Source organism: Prunus mume, linkage group LG4 (assembly GCF_029339155.1).
Source record: "Prunus mume cultivar Tortuosa linkage group LG4, ASM2933915v1, whole genome shotgun sequence".
NCBI lineage: Eukaryota > Viridiplantae > Streptophyta > Magnoliopsida > Rosales > Rosaceae > Prunus > Prunus mume.
Genome location: NC_142701.1, coordinates 7,226,781 through 7,248,109, shown reverse-complemented (window position 1 = coordinate 7,248,109; position 21,329 = coordinate 7,226,781). Strand labels below are relative to the sequence as shown.

At 34.9% G+C, this 21,329-nt stretch overlaps 2 pseudogenes; both read left to right on the top strand.

Moving 5' to 3' along the window:
- Positions 1-436: 436 nt before the first annotated feature.
- Positions 437-5,682, top strand: LOC148917811 (T-complex protein 1 subunit theta-like; annotated as a pseudogene).
- Positions 5,683-14,298: 8,616 nt separating this feature from the next.
- Positions 14,299-14,692, top strand: LOC148917810 (uncharacterized; annotated as a pseudogene).
- Positions 14,693-21,329: the final 6,637 nt, after the last annotated feature.

Genomic DNA, 21,329 nt, shown 5'->3' with positions numbered 1-21,329 from the left:
AAAGTTAGGATTTTTGTAATATATTTGCTATTAGTGGTGCATGATTTGGTGTTTTGTAATATGATGATGATAACGAAAGTAAAGAAATTGAAATATAACCCATATGATTGAAATGAACATCATGTCAATAATGAGTTAGTAATTGAGCACTTTGTATTGACAAGGAATAAACTATGAATGAATTGGTAGAAAATAAAATTTGAAAGTACGTAAAAATTTTGAAAATGGATTGTGAAAATTTTGTGATATTACTATCAAGTGGGACTAAGCTTAAATTGAATTTAAATTTCTATGTGTGTATAATAACTTATGTGTTGTGCATTTGAATTTATTAATACTTGTACAAAAGTATTATGTTCAAATTAAGTGTAGTTAGCTGAATGAATGATGTGTTAAATAAATAATGAAGTTATATTTGTGAAAGAATTTTCAGGAAATGAGATCTAATGGGGAGGTAGTATGACTAGAACCATAGGGCATATGTTGCACGGGTGAATAACTGCTCACATGCAAGTTCATGCCTAACTGCAATTTCATCGAAATTGACCAAAGAATAGTTAGAGCAATTCAAAAACTTATGCTTTGGTCATCTTGCAAATATTGTTAAGATTCAGTTTAGCGAGCAAATTGTACATGAGATGGCTTTGCATTGAGTCGCCAGGCTTGGTGTGAAAGACTTAGATGAAGTGAGTTTCTTGATAAGGTGTGACATTGCTCAGTTCACTCGTCATGACTTCTGTTTGATTACAGGGCTTTGCTTTGGGGAGAAGACTAAAATAGAATGTGAAGAAGATAGTGATAAAATCATACTTATGGAAATATATTTTGGCAGAGGAATTACATGTTCTGATTTAGATGAAGTATTTTTGGCTTGCATAGATATCAATTTTTTGAAAGGCGAGGCGTTGAAAAGAGGCTTTTTATGTCTGTCAAGGCGAGACGTAAGCCTTTTAAACATTCAATTATGACAAATAAATATTAAATATAGGTAAAACATATGATTCATATACATGTTGGGAGGTCACTAATTCATAACCACAACTTTGATTCATATATGTACATGCTATCAAGCCTCTCTTTAAACCCTAAATTGATTTAGTCACGAATTGGAGACAATCAAATTCATATATATTTAAGATAGACTTGGCATCTTGTGTTGAATAGATGGAATAGAGGCATGAGAGCTATCAAAGAGAGAGTTGGGTTAGAAATACGGGAGCTAGTGTCAAAATTGAAACAAGGGCCTGTTTGGTACCTATCCAAGTAGGGAACTCAAAAAATGTTATTTTTCTTTAAAATAAGGAAAATTCATGTATAAATTTGTAACAACTTCATAATTCAGGGGATTTTACGTAGTTGATCCTATTATATAATCATTAATAAAAGCCAATTTGCAAGCGGGTTAGCTCATGTTAAAATTGAGTGGGGTTAGGGCAAGTCCATCATACAAAGCATACCCGAGCAGGAGGGCACCCAAGGGCCAAATTGCAACTCCAGCTAGCTAAGTCCAGCCCGGGCAAGGGGTGGGTCCCACGAGCCTAGGCAAGGCCACGGGCAATAATCGCTTGAGCTGTTGCCCGAAGGCTACTGACACAATGCTTTACTTCCCAAAAATGAAAAAAATACCAAAAATTTCATAATTTTATATATATAAATACCTAGCTATATTATTCTTTACTTCCCGCACCAAAAACTCTATACAAATTCATCTCCTCATATCTCATGTGAATAGTAATTGACCTTGCCCTAGCCCATAAAGGTGGAAACAAAATTGAATAGTGGCAGCCCTTGCCTTACCTTTGCCTATAGGGGTGGAAGTGCTCTTACCATCGTGGTTGTAAACCCCAGGGTTTCTTTCCTCCCAATAACAAAAGAATAAAAAAAGAATGTAATGTAAACTTGAAAAAAGAAAAAAAAAACCCTAAGAAAAGAAAAAAAGTGCTAAAAGGAAAAAAGCGAAGAAGCACCGAGAAGAGACTGGTTGAAAGGAAAAAGGCTTCAGTTGGAGGGAGCAAGGTCTAGGTAGCCATTTCTAGGTTAAGTTTTAGTTAAAAAAAGAAGAAGAAGAAGAAGAAGGGGTTTGAAATACAGCTTTACGGAATACAATCAATGCTGAATGAGGGGCACAAGCACCTCTCCGGTTTGGACGAAGCGGTGGTGAAGAACATTGATGCCTACAAGCAACTCTCTGCCATCACTCGAACTTCTCTGGCTCCCAATGGTATCGCTTCTTACGCTAAAACTTACAGTCTTTGTTTACTAGATTTGAACTCAATTCGTTTTTAAAATTTGTTTTTGTACTCACTACTGCTCAGGTATGAATAAGATGGTTATCAATCATTTAGACAAGCTCTTTGTGACAAATGATGCTGCCACCATTGTCAATGAGCTTCAGGTTCAGCATCCTGTTGCCAAGCTTTTGGTTTTGGCAGGGGGCTCAGCAAGAGGAGATTGGTGATGTTGCTAATTTAACCATTTCTTTTGCTGGGGAGCTCCTGCAAAACTCAGAGGAGCTTATAAGGATGGGCATGCGCCCAAGTGAGATCATCAGTGGGTACAATAAAGCCATAAAAAAGGTTTGCCAATGATTTGCTGATTGGTTACTCATTTGGGTTATTAGAATTCTTCTGTTCTGATTATTTACACCTTGTTTGAAAATTTCAAACAATTGAAATCCTAAATGAACTGGTAGAGCCAGGTTTTGAGAATATGGATGTCTGTAACAAAGAACAAGTGGTTTCTAGAATGAAAGCTGTTGCCAGCAAGCAGTTTAGACCAGAAGATATCTTATCCTCACTTGTTGCTGATGTAAGTATAACTTGCATACCCTTATTTGTTATTGCTTAATTTCTATGTCAGCTGCTCAGCTATTTAGGAGAAAAGAAAAAGAAAAAGATAAGAAAGAACAATAATGTGTTACTCAGCAAGTTCTAATGGTAGATTTTTTATTGGGCAATATAGGCATGCATACAAGTATGCCCTAAGAACCCAGCAAACTTTAATGTGGATAATGTACGTGTTGCAAAAATTGTGGGTGAGGGTTTGCATAACTGTACAGTAGTTTGAGGTATGGTGTTGAAAACCGATGTTGTGAGGAGTATAAAGCGAATGGAGAAGGCCAAGGTTAGCACACTTCTGTTTTGAATTTTTTTTTTTATAGGTATATTGATATTTGCTTAACACATATATATATATATATGTAATGAAGTGTTGTGTTTGATCATGGTCTATTATTAATTCTGACAGGTTTAATCATTCAGTGATGTTTTTGTGTTGTCCTTTTAGTAATTTTTGTTTAGCATTGAGTTGTACTTTGATTCTTTTAAAGTATGTTAAATGCTTCTTTTGTAGATTGTTGAATTATAAAAATAGGTTGGGTTTGGTTAGCTAAAATTATTGTTAATATTGTGTTTGTATTTTGAGCTACTGATTTAGAAAATATTGACAAACTTTGTATCCTTGGGTTTCTGCTTAACAATATGTTTTTGTTGAAGTTTATAATTCTTTATACTTGATCATACTTGTTTTTGTTATGCGATCCAATTGCTGTTTTTTTTTTTAATGATAAAAGCTTTCAAGCTTTTTATGTGGTGCAAATGTATGGTTCATGGGTTTGGGTTTCTAAGCTTTGTATATTTGTTTACACCTTTTCAGGTTGCTATGTTTGCTGGTGGTGTTGATACCTCTGCAACTGAGACCAAAGGAACTGTCCTAATTCATATTCTTGATCAGGTACTTTTTGAGAAAGAAGATCCCTTCTGGATTGCAGTTATCTTTGAGAAGTGTTAACTGTTCATATTGGATGAGTTTTTAAACTCTCAGGTTCTTTTGTAATGATCCTAGTATGTTTTATTGTTAACTGTTTTGACCTTTTCTTTCTCTTGGGTTGGTAGTATCATATCTGATGCCTGTTACTGTAGTCTTTGCATATTAAAGTTTTGTGCATATTAATTTTGATCTTCCTAACTTGCTTGTCTTGGATACAGAAAATGCCTTTGCCTTTCTGTTTCCATAATTTGTTTGCAAAGATAGATTTTATGTCTCACATGGCTTCTAATAAGCCTTCTATTGGCATCTTTTAGCTAGAAAATTATGCAAAGACTGAATATGCTAAAGTTAAGGAGCTCATCAAAGCGATTCTTGATTAGTGCGAAAGTAATTGTGAGTGGAGCAGCAGTTGGAGAGATGGCACTACATTTCTGTGAGCGTTACAAGTAAGTGTCAATTTTCTATTGTCTTGTCATACATGCATGCATATCCACTAATGTTGTACTTGACTTTAGATACACACTTACATATGCAATACCCCCTTGAAGTTATTTGGGTCTCTTAGAGATCCTTTAGATATGTTAGTGTTTTACTTTTTGGGTTATTGATTCTAGGCTTATGGTGCCGAAAATCAGTTCAAAATTTGAATTAAGACAATTTTGCCGTACAACGGATGTTGTTGCTATGACAATTTTAATAGAATTTGAAATTTTATGAGAACTGTATTAAATGCTTCCTAATATACTTTTAATGTTTGCAACAGTTGACGCTTTGCCAGCCTAACTCGGATGATCAGGATATGTTGACTCTGTCTCAGTCGAGGAAATTGCTGGTGTTAGGGTATGTTAAAAATCTTTTCAAGGACATCAGTGTTTTCAGAGGTAAGGTGTTGGCGAAAGGCATTACATGTCTTGCAGAACGTGGCATAAGCCTTTTGAGATACATTAGTTTTATTGAAAAATCTATAAACTATATAAAAGAATTAAAATCAAGTATTAACTTTCATTCAAGGATAATAAGCAAGTATAAAACAGTGATTTACATAGTATTTTGTCGATAAATCTGCTTATTCTTGCCCCATTTGTTTTCCCCTATTTCATTTTAACATGTCCAATGATTTGTCATGTAAGTCACCGTTGTGAAGAATGAAGAAAGTGGTAACTCTGTATCTACTGTACTTATACGAGGGAGTACTGATAGTATATTAGATGACCTGGAAAGAGCAGTTGATGATGGAGTGAACACTTACAAGGTAATTTACAAGGAACATTCAGAATTTTGTATGTTCTTGTTAGGTTGATTTTGTTTTACCTCTTCAATCATTGTTAGCATATGGTTCTCTGGAACTTTTGAATAAATTGTTTAATCAGATGTCCAAACCGTTGGAATTAATATCTTACTGTCGTAATGCATTTCATTTTCAGGCAATGTGCAAGGATAGCCGCATTGTTCCAAGAGCGGCAGCTACTGAAATTGAGTTAGCTAAGAGAGTAAAGGAATTCTCTTTTACAGAAATAGGGTAAATGGCGTGAATTAAGATTTTCTCAAGATGTTGTCCCTGAAACATAAAATAGAATATTGATGTCTATACCAACTATTGGAACTTGATTTTGTTATCATTTTCCCAGTCATAGATTTCTGATTGGGCAGTAGTGCAATAACCCACTAAAGAAACAATGGTCTTGCAGATTGGATCAGTATGCTATAGCAAAATTTGGCGAAAGCTTTGAGATGGTGCCTAAAACGCTAGCTGAAAATGTTGGGCTTAATGCAATGGAGATCATATCTTCTTTATATGCTGAACATGCATCAGGAAATACCAAAGTTGGCCTCAACTTGGAGGAAGGCCGTTGCAAAGATGTGTCAACTCTTAATATTTGGGACCTACACATAACAAACTACAATATTCTTTAAATAAAACAAACTATTAAACTATTCTAGAAATCATCATCTTCCGGGGGTTGGGGATGATAGACTTCATCCTCAAAGTTTAGCGAACGGGAAGAACTCTTTTCGATAATATGAGCTTGTTTCTGTTGGACCCATCGCCTTCTCGCCGGAGTTTGGATTGTGGTGGTTTCCTTAAACATAACCTTTAACTCTTTGTTCTCAATCATACAATCTTTGTAAGACCTCATAATTTCTTTGAGCTCTTTATCATCTTGAGATGACTATTCCACAACAACATTTCTTTTTAGATTTTTAGCTTTTTTTGTGTCCTATAGGCCTTTGTCGTGGGTTTGAGGTTTGTGGAGGCACTTAAGTTTCTGGAACGGATTCATAATGTGAATCATCATCTACATAAATAGATTCACTTATTGGAGAAGCATTCACAGAGGGGGAGGATTGGAACCCTTCAAAGGGTTACAACTTATGAGCATATTGAACAACATTCCAACAGTGGTCAATGAGGAATGCTTTCTTGGTCCTCTCGAAAAAAAGTCGTTTTAAATCAATAATCTATACATATTATATGCAAGAATTTAAATTAGTTGACAAAATATTAAGTTGGCAAAATAAAATTTAAAATTTAAAAAACTCACATTGTCATTTTCATTTTGGTCACTCTTGTTCAACCTTGCCACTTGAGTAAGACACTCGAAGAATTTGTTGCACATTTAGGAGATGTTTGTCCAACGCGATTTCAAACTCTTTGATGATCTTCTTGGGCATCGAGATGAAATTGTATGAATTGATCTCTTATTTGATTATGCATCGCGCCACTTGATTGACAATTCCCGATAATTGGATCTTCACTAATGATTATCCAAGCTCGGCATAGAGCAACATCTTCATCGATGGAGTAATTTCCACCTTTTTGCTTCGAACTTTCGGTCATTGGTAGAAAAGAGATTAAGAAAAAATTACAAAAAATTAAATAATCTAGTCAGTGAAAAAATTTGACAAATTGAGCAAGAGTGATAAAGATGTTGTAGTGTGTAAAAATTATGAGAGATATGATAGATATTTATAGAGAGAATTGAGTTGCAAATCTATTTATTTATTAAAAATAAATTAAAAAAAAGACATAATATAGCCGTTTATAGCCGTTGGACATAATTTTGCCCATTTATATCCTTTGGAATAAAGCTGTTGACACAGCTTTGAAAATTTGGTTAATGGATGTGGGTCAGCATGTTGTTGACAAACCAAATAAATGGCAAGTAAGCCTTGTACAATCGCAGGGAAGTGAGAAAGACCAAAAAAGTGGGTTGCAGCTTTTTTAATTCGCGGGTCATACTCGGTTTCAAGGGCTTCAACCAAACTCATACATTTAGCTACTACTCCGGTTGTGCTTCAAGTTTTAGACCCCCAAATTTACACAATTGGGGATGCCTTTTTAAGGAGAGTTTGTATTTATGGGAGCCTTGTGGTGGTTGAGCCCCAAATAGAGCCCCCATTGGGGATGGCCTAAGGGTCCTGCAATTTCATATCCCTCTTGGCAATTAAATATGAGTTAAAATGTTATTTTCCCTTTGAGTTTGTTTGATATAATTTGACAATTTGCATATGAGTTGACATGTTATTATTTTCAATTGAGTTTATTTGTTATGATACAATATTTTTCTTGTTTAATACAGGTCATCATTAATTGGAATTATAAAATGGTAGGAAAGAACAGTGATGTGCATAATAAGGGCAAAGAGCCAAAAACAACAAAAGACCAGTCAAAAACGGTGATTGTGCTTTGATTTGATGAGATGAGATGAGATCATCCTCTTATACTCTGCTCTCTCGCCTCCGCCATACCCATCGCTTCAATTCGCGCTGCCAATCCCAATTTCTGCTCTTTCACTACTCAGACCCCAAGCTCACACAAAATAACGACTGCAGCTTATCCCAGAACGCTCCGTTTAGCTCCTCCGCTCACACTCTGCTACACGGTCTGGTTTCGTCATCTGCTTGCTCAAAACGGCTCGTTCTCCTCGACTTGGTTTCTTCTGGTAGTGTTGTTCACCATCAACATCAACAGCAGCACTTGTTCCATCGCAGTCAAGACCAATTATTTTAACTATTTGTAAGTGTTAAACAACTTTTCTAGTATATTAAGTACTTTTTATAGGACTAACTAAATATGAATGTTTTAAATAGGAAAATAAAGGGCGATAAAATGAAGCAACAAAAAATAATGGAGAAGGTGGATACTAATGTGTTAAATTGGCAAGAATACATTTAAATAGAGACGTTACAACTCATAACTTATAATAAATTGATTGAATTTTATTTTTTTCTTCCACATACTAAGAAGGAAATCGATTATATGTGGCAATAGTTGGATTTTACTCATAAAGCAAAGTATAAACCTAAAAAACATTCAACGATCGCCTCGAACAAGAGTTGTTTGAAGATAGTCACACAATGCAGTTGAAAAGATCTAAATGACACTATAAATGTTTTAAGTGATGAGAAAAAAGCAGTCATTCAAGAAATGAGATTTGTTTCATTGCTGGAAATGAAGTGCAGAAAACAATCTTATTCAATGTGTCAATTTTCGATTGATAAACTCAATCCTTCTGAATCATCGATCGTGGTACATGGAAAAACACTTAAGATATTTATGGATAATTTCGTGCACATAATGGGTGTTAAGGATGGAGGAGAGGAAGTTGATTTCACCAAATCCATAGAGAGCAACACATTGTAAAGATGCGAAATTCTTTTTTGGTTGGGAAGAAGCTTTTAAATAATAATGAGTTGAAGCAGATGATGATGGGGACAGAATAAGCAGGTAACTTTTTCAAAGTTGGTTTTGCCATGTTTACTCTATGCACGTTGCTATGTCCAACCACATCTATGTATGTGAATCTAAAATATCTGCTTCAGTTAAGATATAACAAGGAAAAACTGCGCAAGTTATTCATTCAAATTTTTATTGGATAGTGTCAGGTCATTTAAGGGTAACAATCAAGTTTACATCGATGTTTGCTTATTATTCCCTCAATTGTTTTACTTTGATGCTATAACTCATGGTAGCCTACTTGTAGATAGATCTGTGCTACCACTCACTGTGTGGAGGAAAGTAGAGACCGAAAAAATGAAGAAGTGGCTAAAGAAAAGATGAGGGTTTGAAAGTTACAATGTAGTTGTTATCAAAGCTGAATTTGAAGGTCTCAGAGATTATACAAAAACAATGACTCACTTTGCCAAAGAGTTAAGTTCAATAAAAAAAGGATATGACAACTTTGGTGGCACTGTTGCTCGTATGGATGAATCACTCTCCAATGTTATTTCTGAGTTAGCATTAAAAAATGAGAAAGATACACTGCGCACTTCACACCCTTATCAACATGAAGTTAAGCTGAATGAGGAACATGGTAACATGTTTGATATGGCGTGTGATGGGGGACAATTAGATCCTGGAAATACTAAACCTCCAAAAAGTAGGCAAGACAAATAAGGCGGAACTCTGAACGAGGAAGGTGACAATGTCAAAGGATTTGCAAATCTTGATAAAACTTTGGCTCCCTCTGTTGAAGTTATCCGTGAGAAAAAATATGCAAAACAACAGTAAGGTATCATGAGTAATGGTTATAGCTTGTTTGTATGTGTTTTAATAATTTCACTTGTCGGTTTACATGTTTAGATGATAACGATCATTGAGTATTTGATTTGCAGAAATCATTGTATTATAAATAATGTTGTATTTTTATTTGGTTTTCTCCCGATGTAATAACAAAGTTAGATGTCCTTATTTTTTGCAGACTCATTGTATCATCTAATGTTTTTTTTTGTTTCACTTATATTGATTTGTAAATGCTATTTTGAAATGATTTATGAGCATTATGATAAAATGGGTCACAATGACGTAAGAAGTTTGTTTATAGAGAATTGTGGTTCTACTTTAACAAGGGATTAAGTAGTGACTCATGCAACAACGAATAAAAAGGCAGGTTCCCACAAGAGAACTCCTTATAAAGACTTCAATGCGTTGAAAGTTAAAGTAAATGCAAAAATCCGACAAAGAATTGTGCACGAGCGAATTCTGGAGAGATTGAATGTCGTTCCATTCCAGATAACCAACAATATTTTCGAAGATGATAGAGATCTATTAAGTTTTGCATTTTGTTGCAATACATTGGATCCAAAACCTTGGATGTATAACCTGAACCAAATTTGTGAAAATAATTATTATATCATCCATCTCCACACATACACAGAGACTTCTACTACAATATGTTTCATGTTGTCATAATGACATAAGGAAAATTGATTATAAGACTTTTTTTTTTTTTTTTTGCAGTGAACTACTCGTCGACATAGGTGCTATATCTATAACTCGTCACCATTTTGGAAGCCTTGCCCCTGGGTCGTCTCTCTTTGATGATGTAAGGGCTATTAATTCAATACGTATTTGACTACTTATCAATATATGTTTAGAATGTTGGTATTATGAGGCTAACAATCGTGTCTTATCTTATAATAGGTAATCAATGTAATGGCAGAATATTTATACGATACCACCTTCACAAAATAGTTCCAACCTACGTATTTTTGGTCTGTAAGTAAATGGATAAAATTAAATGAGGATATTTTTTTGTTAAAGGTGATGTGTTATATCTCATAAAATGCAGGAAGGCGCCAAGTTGGTACGTACCAATGATTATATAACATAATGTGCTAGGACACAGAAGCTTTGTCGTCTGGCAAGATTTGATGGGCGACTGAAAGACTGCATGCAGGTGGGTTTCGTATGTAAGCTCCAATTATGTGAATTATTAGTAATAATGTATAGACCACTTTTTTGCATATATATATATATTCTTATGCACGACGATGTACTTAGTCACTAGTATCTTTTGGTTTGCGACATTTTTCATAAGAAAGCGGAAATTTAAGACAGTTTACCTGATCTGCATCATAATAAGAAACGCGAGAACGATTGCCAACTTACTGTAAGTGGAGAAGCTTTTGTTCAATATACTTATACGTTTTTCTTTTGCTCGATGTTACTTATGTCGACTATGTTGTTGTTCATGCAATAGTTGTTGAACCTAGACTATTTTTCATGATGACATCTTGTCGATATTTGAGACGGGGTGGACGTTCTCCTCATTTTATGTTGTGTCCTCATTGGATGTCAATCTTGTCCAACCTAATGGTGTGACTAGAGCTGGCAAACGGGTCGTTTTTGCGGGTTACGGGTCGTGTTCGTGTCAACCCGTTATCTTAACGGGTTGACACGAACACGACCCGTTAGCTTAAGTCAGAAACACTAGACCCAAACATGACCCGCACAAATTCGCGAATAACACGACACGACCCGTTATGGCTAATGGGTCGTTTTTCACCAGTTTCACCCATTTAAAAAATAACAATATTTTTTAACAAATTATTAAATGAAAACACCTCAAATTAGAGATATAATAAAAATAAAGCTGAAATCCTTTAAATAAGTCTTACACATTACACATTGGCAAATAAAACAACTCTTAGACAATGTGAGTTTCAAATTAATCTCAATTCAAACAAGTTTTAAATAAAATGTTAAGGAGAAAAGGAACAAATTTAGAGCCTCCACCATAAACCTAATCTCAAAACTTGAAGGTCCTCCGTGTCCATGATCTCAAAATTGCAACTTTCACCAAATATGCAATCTCACTGTAAGGAAACAAAAAACACAACAGCCAAATATGAGAAAAAAATAAAATTATGGAGGGATACAATATGAATAAAATATCAATTATTTATTGTTACCTTTCATCAATCTTCAAGGGAAATACTATTGGAACATTGTCCTGATCTAGTCTCTTCACAAGTAAGATTGAAAATATCTTCAGTAAGACTTTCCACTTCGGCACTTCCTTCATCTATTGCTAAGCATTGAAAAAATAAAAATTACAAAGAATTCACATAATGGAAAAACATAAAAGAAAAAAAAAATAGCTACTAGTATTAAGCTATATAAATGTTACCTCCATTTCCAAAAAGCCAATCTCGAGTGCACAACAAAGCTTGAACAGTTTGAGGTAATAATGAACTACGATATTGATCTAATACTCTTCCGCAAATACTAAAAGCCGATTCCGATGCAACGGTAGAAATGGGAATTGTTAACACATCCCGAGCTAAATGTGAAAGTATTGGATAATGAAAATGCTCCATTTGCCACCAAGAAAGAACATCTATATCTTGCTTTCTATCTAGTCTTTCCTCATCCAAATACTTATGTAATTCATTTTTCTTACATGAACTTGAACCATTTTTGTAACTATTATCAAAATCCTACACCATACAAAATCAAAAAACAATTATTAGTTACATGCAAATATACAATATGAAACAATACATAAATAAAATAATAAGACATAATTTGAATTTACCTCAAGAATGGTGTCTCCACCTTCATTGTGACTAGTTGTCTCATTCGTTGGAAAACTTGCATTAAGAAGAGGAGATAAAGTTTCCGTGTACACATGAAAAAGGGAAGTCAATGTGTCTGTAACACCCTTGAATTCTCGAGAATCCTTACCATGAAGCTTAGTATAAGCCCACTCTACAAAATGCAACTTATAACGAGGATCCAAGATAATTGCAATTGCAAGAATTAAACTGTACTCTGACCAATACTTCTCAAACTTCATGCTCATATTAGTTCCTATCTTGTTCATGAAAATATCATCATCTTCAATGGCTGCCTTGATTTGGTGTTGGATTATGAAGATCTTAGGGAAGAATAAATTTGATGTGGGGTACTTTGTTCCAGAAAATAAGCATGTCACTTCATAAAAATACCCCAAAAACTTGGAAATCTTCTCTACTTTAATCCACTCTTGGGGAGAAGGGCAACTACTAAAATTGGAATCAATCAACCCTAAATTAATAAATGCACGATGATAGAAAAGTGCACTATCAAGCATGGTATAAGTTGAATTCCATCTAGTAGGGACATCTTGTCTCAATCCTCTCTTACTACCCACAATCCCTACTTGTGCAACACAATCGTAGAATTTTTGTTTCCTTGCCTCGGATCCCTTTATATACTTGACACATTCCCGAATCTTTGTCACTGAAGAATCAATTTCTTTAAGTCCATCTTGGACTATCAAGTTTAAAATGTGGGCACAACAACGCACATGAAAAAACTTACCACCCATCAATAGAAGAGATCTAAAGTTCAATTGATTCGTCAAAATATCAACAAAAGCAGTATTTGCAGAAGCATTATCAAGAGTAATAGAAAACAACTTCTTCTCAATCCCCCACTCAGTTAACAATGTATTGATTTTTTCAGATAATGCAACACTAGAATGTGGAGGAGGCATATGACAAAAGTTGATAATTCTTTTCTGTAATCTCCAATCTTTATCAACAAAGTGGGCAGTAAGAGCAAGATAACCATCAGTACATAGAGAGGTCCATAAATCTGATGTTAAACAAATTCTTCCCTGAACTGAGCTTAACAAACTCTGAAGTTTTTGTCTTTCACTTTTAAACATCCTCAACACACATGCCTTAACAGTATTTCTACAAGGCAACTTAATATCCGGCGAGACATAAGCAAACAAAGCCCTAACTCCCTAATATTCAACAAAGCTAAAAGGCAAGTTATGTTTTATGATAGCCTCTATTAACAAGTTACGAAATCTGATATGATCAAATTTAGGGGAACGCAATCCAGATGATGACATAAGTAATTGTTTCACATCACCATGTGGTTTCTTAAGGCAATTTTTAGCATGATTCAACAAATTTCCAATCCCACACCTACTATCACACACATAAATTGTCTCACAATTTCTACATTTAGCACGCCTTTTTTTATCTTCTCCAAGAGGTAATAAATCAAATGTTTCCCAAGCAGAAGATCTCAATTTTCTCTTACCAATATTGATGCCTCTAGGCTTTTTGCTTCTAGGGCTTGACTCTTTATCTTCTACATTTGCAGCACTTGTATCCCCACCCATTGAAACATCAATAGACTCCTCATCTGTGAGTCTCATACCTTCGGTACTCTCTGTAACATCCATGAGCTTCAAAAGAAAAAAAAAAGGACATAAATTCAATATCAATTACAGTAATATAAAACTCACGGATGGAGTGTTTCAAGAATCAAAATAATAGCCTAGTATGCAGCTAATCAATCATTATCGTACCCATTGAATATCCAAAAAAACAAAAAATAGAAGATAAAATAATGGTATAGAAAATTCATCATATCCACTAAGATATTTTCTGATATCTCAATCTTGAGACATAAATTTAAATAATGGCAACATGTTGTCCCCTATAAACCCATTGAATGAGTTTATTATAATACACATATTTGTATAGCAATATTGCCAAGACAAAAGTAGAATAAATTCTTTGGTTTTCGAGTTGCAATTGTTAATTAGTTTTTTTAATTAGCAAGTCTTCATCTAAACCAATAAATAAATCAAACAAAGAACATAGTGCAGCAAGTTGATAAAATAGGCAGAAGCCACTAAACAATTAAGGACTGAATCGGCTCCTCTCCTTGCCCTATATAAACAGATCATACTATGCAAACCATGCATAAATGTGGAAGTATCATAAAGTGTTTAATTAAACATGGCTCGGACACTACTGATCTACGTTGCCTTTTTCCTTTTCATAAGCTTGGTCCACTCTGTAAGCCCTCCACCGTTTTCTAAGACACTAGCTCCCACACCATCTCCGTCCATTGGCAGTAGAATTGGGGGCGGAGGAGGAGGAGAGGGTGGTGGTGGTGGCAGCAGTGCCGGTCCGTAGTACAGGATCGGGGTTTGGTTCAGGGAGTGGGTATGGCCGTGGAAGTGGTGGCGGTGGAGGAGGCGGAGGGGGAGGTGGTGGAGGTGGCAGCGGTGGTAGTAGTGGTTCTGGCTTTGGAGGTGGTGGTGTTGGCGGTACTGGAGGATTTGACGGCTCTGGAGGTGTAGGCATGCCTGGGAAATTAGATAGGAAGAGTTCCCCCATATACCATTAATTTAGATGCTCATTTAATGAATCAATGAATCTTAACTTGAGCCCACTTTGCTAAGAGAAAGACAGAGAAGGGAAAGACAGGTATAATTCATAAATGACGGATTCTGTTATGTACAAATTTGGTACTGATATAATTCATAAATGAAAATTAAAACGCTTAAATACTTGAGATTTTCATACCTTTTCGGTGGAGAAGAGGAAAGATAGGTAGTTGATGTTGATGGTTTGGTTTGGATGTAGAGAGAACGTGAGAGTGTTTGTTTTTCTTGAGAGAAAGAGACAGCAGAGAGCGGCGTGAGAGAAGGGTAGCGAAACAGAACACAGAAGCTTCAATTCAATCTAGGTTAATTTTATAACGAAAATTACAAAAATGCCCTTCCTCTTAACGGGTTAACGGGTGATTCGCGAATAATACTGACACGACCCGTTAGCTTAACGGGTGAGTAACGGGTCCACCCGTTTTCAACCCGACCCATTAAGCTCGACCCAAATACTGTTATTTTCGTGCGAATTCGTGTCGTGTTAATGGGTCGTGTCCAATATTGCCGGGTCTAGGTGTGACATTTTTGTCATAAGATACATGCAATATTATCATTAGTTGTGGTATGACCGGGTATGCATTGTGTATGTGCCATTTTTTTGGTAAAAATGTTTTATACGTAATTAAACGCTAAATATTTCTTTTTGTTGATTGCAATACGACTATAATGTACAGCGGATGCGACTTGCTATTGAGTTAATGAGACATGAAAAAAATTAATTATGTGATGTGATAAGTGAAGCATTGAAAGTGATGGAAAAGACATCTGTTTTTACTGTGATGGAGAAGAAGATTGGTAATGTTGAAGTTAAAAAAAAAAAAAGGATGTGGCGGATGTCACCATTAGAAAAAAGAGGGTTTATATTCGGAAACAAAAAAACAAATCGGAAGTTACTATACTAAAAACACCTCCAGGCTGCAGTCAACCTAGACCTCGGCGCCATTAACAAGGTTGGGTAATGGGACTATCATGATTGACTAGTATATATTTTTGTAAGCATAGACCTAATGGTGTGATGCTATTGGTTTTGGTGCATATCTGTATTTTTAAAATGAGTGTCGCCATAGTAAAATAAGAAAACTTTCTTTTTTTGTCAAGTAGTTTTCAAAGAATTGATCCAATGGTTAGGTAGGACACTTTTTGTTTGTACATCTAGGTCGAATGTCCTATTTGGTGTCTTCTTTTTTTTCGTATCCATATCATAGATTAAGACTAACACATGGTGTGAAAATATAACAGAGGTTACCATATGTACAAACAATTGATGAAATTAATATGTTAACTTTATTTTGTGTTGTTTGATTCATTTTTATAAATTTATGGAACCCCTTTGTCCATAAGAATATAACAGCAGTCTTAGATGTTGTAAACACCGTGTTTACAAGAATAAAGACCAATTTTATTTCACCAAGGTCCACGTTTACCTTATTCTTATACAAGGGTTACTTGTTGTTGTAAATTATGGTATTACAATATTAAGAATGGCTTTTACAATGTAATGGAACGAGTATGTCCATCTTAGTATATACGGATCCTTAATGTTGTATCAAGCAGCTCATGCTTCTCAATCCCAACCATCTCAAGCAACTCAGGCTTCTCAAACATGTGATTCATCTCAATCTGCAAAATTATCTCTAGTACAACAACGTAGGAGGAGGATGAAAGAACAACAGAGGAACCATTTTGTTAAATATCCTTTTTTTCATCCTTAAATGTGATGATGTTGAACTTTTGCAACAACCTTTTTTGAATTAGGATAAACTCTTTTTGAATTATGGTTTCATAAAAGAATGGTTTGAATGTTGTGGAATTATAGATTCTGCAATTGGTTGTTAGTTTTGTAAGACTTTAACGTCTTCATAGTTGCAATTGGGTTGTTGGTTTGGTAACACTTTGATGTCTGTGATAGTTGGTTTTATTAGGCTTTGATGTCTGTCAAGGTTTTTGAGTCAGGCACTTAGATGCAATTGACTATTTGATATGTAATGTGATGGTTGGAACCTATTTTCGGTGTGATGCTTATATTGATCAGGTATTGAGATGTAACCATTTGATATGGCATGAACAAGAATAACTTGTTTTTGTAACCTGTTTTTCGTATCCAATGAACAAGATATGGTTATAACCTGTTTTTGGTGTGATGCTTATCAGTATGTCACCATTTGATATCCAATTAACAAGATATGATCTAAGATCTGCTACTGATTTCCATTCATACCACAGTACAAAAAAAACTCAAAACAAATTACAATAAACTATCACTTACTAATAAAACTCAAAACAAATTACATTATTTTCCCACCAAATTACATTACATTACACTCACTGGTCTTAAGTAGCTCAGGCTTATTGAACTACTGCTACTGGTCTACTAGTCTCAAATTACATTGCTTACTGAACTACTACTACTTGTCTCAAGTAACCCAGACTTCTCAATCACATTATACCCACCAAATTACAAAACATATTACTCTTAATTCCTCATAATTCATCTGTATTGCCCTTCATGTAAATAAAGGGATTAAATGAACAAAATCAAACAAAAATGAGAAAAATTGAAATTTCCTTGGTAAAGTTTGTGAATCATGACAAAGTTTGTGTATTGCAGCATGTGTATATTATTTCTAAAGACACTGTATTTTGGCTTATTTTGTGAATCATGACCAAGTTTGTGTAAATCAGCATGTGTATGTTGGTTTGTGTATTGCACCATGTGTATGTTTCCATTCTATTTCATTTCATTTGAGTCAAAGAATGTAACAACCAAAACAAGAGCTAAATGTTTTCATTTCATAACTAGAAATTTACAACCTCTGAGACATGTCTTTCCCTAAATTTTGATCACAGTGTTACAACCAAAACATTTGAGCAGAATGTTACAACCAAAACATGCCTTTACCCAAATTGAAGCACCATCTAAGCACCTCATTTTTTTAAACTAAATTGAAAACCACATTGACAGCAATCAAGATACAAATGATCAACAACATCTCTTTTATTCCTTTCAGCATATTCAAAACATCTCCAACTTGTAGTTGCATAAATTGAAACACCACGTCCTTGCTACCATTGTTTTCCATCCATTGCAAGTCTCTAAAGATGATATCTTCCCTCCCTTTTGTGTTGTAACATCATCACACCATACAAAACCTTTGCATCCAATACCTCCCTACATAATACAACCACTTTGCATAACCACAATATCCATATCATAAAATAAAACTGATTCAAGACCATGCCTTGCATATTTCCTTGTACACTTCCAGAAATATTTATGGTAATGTTGTTCTGTAGTTGATAGAATTAATTTCATTTTAGCTCCATATAAAGGGCACCTCAATTCATGAGAAGATGAAGTAGACATCTACAAACTACAAGAAATGCAGCTCATTGTACGAACTGAAATGAAAAAAAATAAAAGAAATAGGACAATTTAGAAACTGAAATCGACATAAAACCAAATCAAACAAGAAATTACCTTGAAAATGGATGAATTCCTACATGAAATTGATGATTCCCATTCAAATTGTGACTTTGCCTATCAAATCTTCATCGATTGAATCTGAATCGAACCCTATACCCCGAAATCGACCAGCCTTTTCCCCAAATTTTAGAATCCTAACGTCTTTTTGGGGAAAAGTCGTGCGCGAGGATGGTTTTATGATTAAGGGGCTTAGGCGAAAGGGTAATAATACCCATGCATGCACGCACCACATGCGTCTTAACTAATGGAATTCTCAATTGTACTTGATTTGTTAATGATGCAAAATGTGATGACCAAAATCAGAAAATTAAAAGTGAGGTGACCAAAATTAAAATCGGGTCAAACCCCAATGACCAAAATTGTTTTTAACCCTAAAAATTAAGATTGCAAATTGTTTCAAGAAAAAAGTGTCAGACTCTCGTGTTATGAAACTCATTAATGTATGTTTTTATACAACAACCTTGCCTTTGAAGGTTGAAGTCTTTCTTTTTTTTGTTTTTTGTTTTTGGTCTAATTGAAGTTTGAAGTCATTTCAGTTAATATGGCCTTTTAAAATTTGTTGCCGCCAGCCTCTCTAAAACAGGTAATGTGCCATCTTCACTTATGTTAATTATATTGGAGCCATTGCCTTATGAGATGATCTTGTATAAACAAATATAGGAAAAGCACATGGGGTGGCACCATAATGAAAAAGTGGGTCAAACTCTCCCCTCCCCCCAAAGTGCACTCAGGTTCAATTCACCTAGAAGACAATTTTGAGGCAATCCAATATATTACTCCCCTTTCCCTCCCAAGTGAATTGAAAAAAAAAAAAAAAAAAAAAAACCTATATAGGAGACAACATGGTAGGCATAACATGAGGCTTAGGGTACATTATGGTCTTACAAGGACTTATCAATAATTCCACAGTATAATAATTGAGACATCACTTTCATAATTTAATAGTTATCCTATAATATCCTTAAATATAATTTTAATTAATGGTAATTGATTAATTATAATATCGGGTGAGGCCGGGCTGCCCATGGGCTTACAAATCAAGGATCAGGCCATGCCCTTTACACAACGGGCTAACCTAAGCTTGTCCACAATATCATATTGGACCAACTCATAGCCCAAAAAATATGACTGAATTCGGACTTGCCCATCGGGCTTAGACCATTTTTCTAGGCCTAATATTTCGGTAATAAATAGTTTATAATCGACAAAGTTTGATTTTCTTTATGTTAATTCAATGCGGTTAATGATTTGAGTATTCGTTATTTATGTTCTAATCTAAGATAGTAGATAGATGAATATAGTGTTGAAATTAAAAAAATAATGTGATTAAATTATTAAAAAACAAGATGTTTAGTGTTTATGCATATGTGGGTTAGGCAATGTGCTCACACTCTAGCACACAAGTTCAAGTCCCTGTCTCTAGAGAATAGAGTAGTTTAGAATATTATTTATTTAAGAAAAAGTTTATTATACACACACACACATATATATATATATATATATATATAAGCAATAGTTATGAGTTTACATTGATTGACTTATTAAATTGGAGTTTAACATTATTATTATTATATTGCATGTATTATGTTATACATCTTATGTTTAAACTAACAAAATTAAACATTTTAAATGTGACGGGTTGACACAAAATGAGTTGAGTAAGCTAACAAATAGTTTGCCTCACACCTATCCATTTATTAATCTTAGCTTGGTGGACTGACTCGAATTTGACCCGATTTTTTTATTGTGCGGGTTGATCTGAGTAAAATTTGTGCATGTTATGAATTATTTATCGGGTCATGTTAGAGCATTTCTAGCGGGATGCCCTAGCCCGGGCAAGAGGCCCCCTAGGCCTTCATTCGTGTTTCCAGCGCCCCATTCTTGCCAGGGCAAAGAGATGGGCTCCACCAACCCGGGCAAGGCCCAAGGCAAAATCAGCCCACCCTTTTGCCTGAGGGCTATGACGTCACCGATGACGGCGTTAGCGCAAGAAATCATATTTTTTTACCATTACCGTGTGACGTACACGCAGGGATCGCGCACATCACGCACACCAACGGTAAAAAAATATTTTGAATTTTTGTGGTGACGTCAGCGCCTACTTTCCCCAAACGGATAAAATCCACGTGGCGCTACTTGGGGTGTCCAATCCATTCTTCCACTTCTATCCAATGGCATAAAAATTGACAAAAGTACCAAAAATTTTGAATTTTTTATATATATAAATACCCACCAATATTATTTACTTTTCACACCAATTCTTCATACGAATCCTTCTCATTCCAATATTATTCATTTTCTACACCAAATTATCTACTACTAAATTTCATTTATGTAAAAATATAAATGACCTCTTCAATCGAAGCCGGAGGCTTATGGAAAACCATGGAAGATGTTTTGTTGTGTGAGTGTTGTGTCCAAGTTGGTCATTGCCCGATCACAGACAATGAGATGAAGTTATCTCATATGAGGAGAAAAATTCATGGAGAACTTTGTGAAAGATCGGGTTTTCCTCGTACGAATATGGCCTTGGCTAGTAGGTGAAATTTTTTGAATAAAGAGTTTGGGAAATAGAGAGATGCATTGGCAATGGCGAGTATCAACGTTCGAAGCGGCGAAAATCTTGGCAACGAGGTAAAATTTTTGTAATTGATGTTTTATTAAATTTAATGTCATATTTTTTTGATATTTTCTTGGATTTCCAATTTGTTTTTTTTATTATAGATTATTCAAGCACAAATGTGATTCGATGTCATTGGCCAAGGCAAAAAATCTTTCAACAATCAACAATGTTGAAAGGTTGTGAAGAATTGTTCGAGATTCAAAATTATTCCCATGTCCCTGACCGTTTGTATTGAATGAGACGCTGCTACACGATTCACTGGCATAGGATTCACCGTTGATTTACGAAACTATCAGATTGCATCCTTAATGTTTTTTTTTTGTGTCATTCATGGTCTTTAAGCTTAGGATGTGTGTTCACAAATGGTTTCTGCTATTAGGTTTCGTCAAAAATTCCGTTAGTTTGCTGATGTGGCATATATATATATATATCACAAAACATCTCTTAGGTTCACGCACCTCTCACAAATGGTCCCACGATTTATTTATTT